Source organism: Chiloscyllium punctatum, unplaced genomic scaffold, assembly GCF_047496795.1.
Source record: "Chiloscyllium punctatum isolate Juve2018m unplaced genomic scaffold, sChiPun1.3 scaffold_1272, whole genome shotgun sequence".
Taxonomy (NCBI): domain Eukaryota; kingdom Metazoa; phylum Chordata; class Chondrichthyes; order Orectolobiformes; family Hemiscylliidae; genus Chiloscyllium; species Chiloscyllium punctatum.
Genome location: NW_027311006.1, coordinates 12,501 through 15,000, shown reverse-complemented (window position 1 = coordinate 15,000; position 2,500 = coordinate 12,501). Strand labels below are relative to the sequence as shown.

The following is a 2,500-nucleotide window of genomic DNA, read 5'->3' as shown; positions in this document are numbered from 1 at the left end:
CCTGACGAACGGAATGTGCAGGGTGGGGGGGAAAGGCCAAGCGCTCCGACGCCGGAGGGCTCCGGAGTCTGAACTTAGGGGGACAAAGAGGACGGGTCCTCTGCGACACCCCAGCCGCGCTCTCGCCAGCCAAGGCGAGTGCGATTGATTGCCAAACGACCCTCAGACAGGCGTGGCCCCGGGAAGAACCCGGGGCCGCAAAGTGCGTTCAAAGTGTCGATGATCAATGTGTCCTGCAATTCACATTAATTCTCGCAGCTAGCTGCGTTCGTCATCGACGCACGAGCCGAGTGATCCACCGTCAAGAGTTGTCTGAGTTTGTTTTAGGTCTCTCCCTCGCCAGAGGAAAGCGACCCGGACCGCACATACGCTCCCCACCTTGAGCTACAGCCACCTGCACGCCGGCGTGCGGGCGGAGCAGGGTGGCGTGAAGCGATGGGGAGCACCATCCTGGTGCGGCCCGCAGAAACATACGTCTATTGGGGGGAGGAGGACAGGGCGCCCAAGAGGCGATGCGTGCCCCAACGCACCGCAGCGACGGAGGCAGGATCACCGCCACCATGTCGCCCGCCTAGTATCACGAGGCGTGCAGCAGCTTTGCCCTAGGAAAAGCAGAGGCGGGAACGGGCACCGGCCATCGGTTCGGCAGCGTCACTGACGCGTGCACGTGGCGGCGTGTCGGCGAGCGGACTTCCTGCGAGGAGGCGGGGGCGGCACTCGCCCGAGCAGACGCCCGCCCGGCCCAGCCACCGCCGAGGTGGACTGGGAGTCGCGGCAACGGCTCGTCATACTCGTTCCCACACTCACAGCGCAGCTTGCCCGCAAGCCACCGACCACCGATCGACGCCAGGCGCCCCGACCGAGAGCGGGATCGCTCGTTCGCCCTGCTGGCAGTTCGCTGGGGATCACTACTGCACGGAGCTCGGAGACCGACGGGCGGCAACTCGAGAGTCTTTAAACCACCACCCCCATCCCGCAAGTGCAAAGAGGCTGTATACGCACAGACGGGTGAGGGGAATAGGTACCCCGTCGGGTTTGAAGGGAGCGTGACTAGATAGCAACGATGTAAACCCAGCCGATTTGGGAGCGAAAGACCGGCGCCTGCATCACCGGCTTCGTTTCCCGTGGCTGGAGAGTACACCGAAACCCTCCGTCTGTCGCGAGCTCCCGACGACGCGGTGCCGCCAAGCAGCAGGGCCGGACCTGGTGTGGCTCCCCTCGTCGATCACAGACCGGTCGGCACTACTGACGAGACGGTGGAACGGGCTTCGCCCCTTGTGACGAAGGGTGATGCGAACCCGCCCGCCCGCGTGCGTTCGGGGTGGACTCGGCAAACGGAGATTTGAAATCGGAAAGTGTCCTCCTGCCCCGCGCAGGTAGGCGCCCAACAGTTGTGGGGGGTTTGGCGGTGACCACGGCTGCAGGGCCTGCTACCCCGACGAGCTCTCCTGCTGGCCCCGAAACCACCCTCGCGAGACAAGTTGAAACGGAAACGGGCGTACCCCCAAGCCGACGATCCTTTCTTATTTGTTACTTTTTTTTTCACTTGCTCGAGTTGTGGGGATTTGGCGGTGACCACGGCTGCAGGGCCTGCTACCCCGACGAGCTCTCCTGCTGGCCCCGAAACCACCCTCGCGAGACAAGTTGAAACGGAAACGGGCGTACCCCCAAGCCGACAGAGATCCTTTCTTATTTGTTACTTTTTTTTTTCACTTGCTCGAGTTGTGGGGGTTTGGCGGTGACCACGGCTGCAGGGCCTGCTACCCCGACGAGCTCTCCTGCTGGCCCCGAAACCACCCTCGCGAGACAAGTTGAAACGGAAACGGGCGTACCCCCAAGCCGACGATCCTTTCTTATTTGTTACTTTTTTTTTCACTTGCTCGAGTTGTGGGGGTTTGGCGGTGACCACGGCTGCAGGGCCTGCTACCCCGACGAGCTCTCCTGCTGGCCCCGAAACCACCCTCGCGAGACAAGTTGAAACGGAAACGGGCGTACCCCCAAGCCGACGATCCTTTCTTATTTGTTACTTTTTTTTTTCACTTGCTCGAGTTGTGGGGGTTTGGCGGTGACCACGGCTGCAGGGCCTGCTACCCCGACGAGCTCTCCTGCTGGCCCCGAAACCACCCTCGCGAGACAAGTTGAAACGGAAACGGGCGTACCCCCAAGCCGACAGAGATGCTTTCGCTCCTGTTACTTTTTTTTTCACTTGCTCGAGTTGTGGGGGTTTGGCGGTGACCACGGCTGCAGGGCCTGCTACCCCGACGAGCTCTCCTGCTGGCCCCGAAACCACCCTCGCGAGACAAGTTGAAACGGAAACGGGCGTACCCCCAAGCCGACAGAGATCCTTTCGTACTTGAACCAACACAAAGTTTGTCACGTTTTATTTTTACGAGTGATCGACCGTCAAGATTTGTCTCTGAGTTTGCTTAAGGTCTCTCCCTCGCCAGAGGAAAGCCACCCGGACCGCACATACACTCCCCACCTTTAGCAGCAGCCACCT

The 2,500-nt window shown here is 61.2% G+C and overlaps 1 non-coding gene across 1 annotated transcript; it reads right to left on the bottom strand.

The window, feature by feature from the left end:
• Positions 1-156: 156 nt before the first annotated feature.
• On the bottom strand, positions 157-310 carry LOC140474931 (5.8S ribosomal RNA). The gene has a single exon (XR_011959540.1). It is a non-coding gene; the product is annotated as a 5.8S ribosomal RNA (ribosomal RNA).
• Positions 311-2,500: the final 2,190 nt, after the last annotated feature.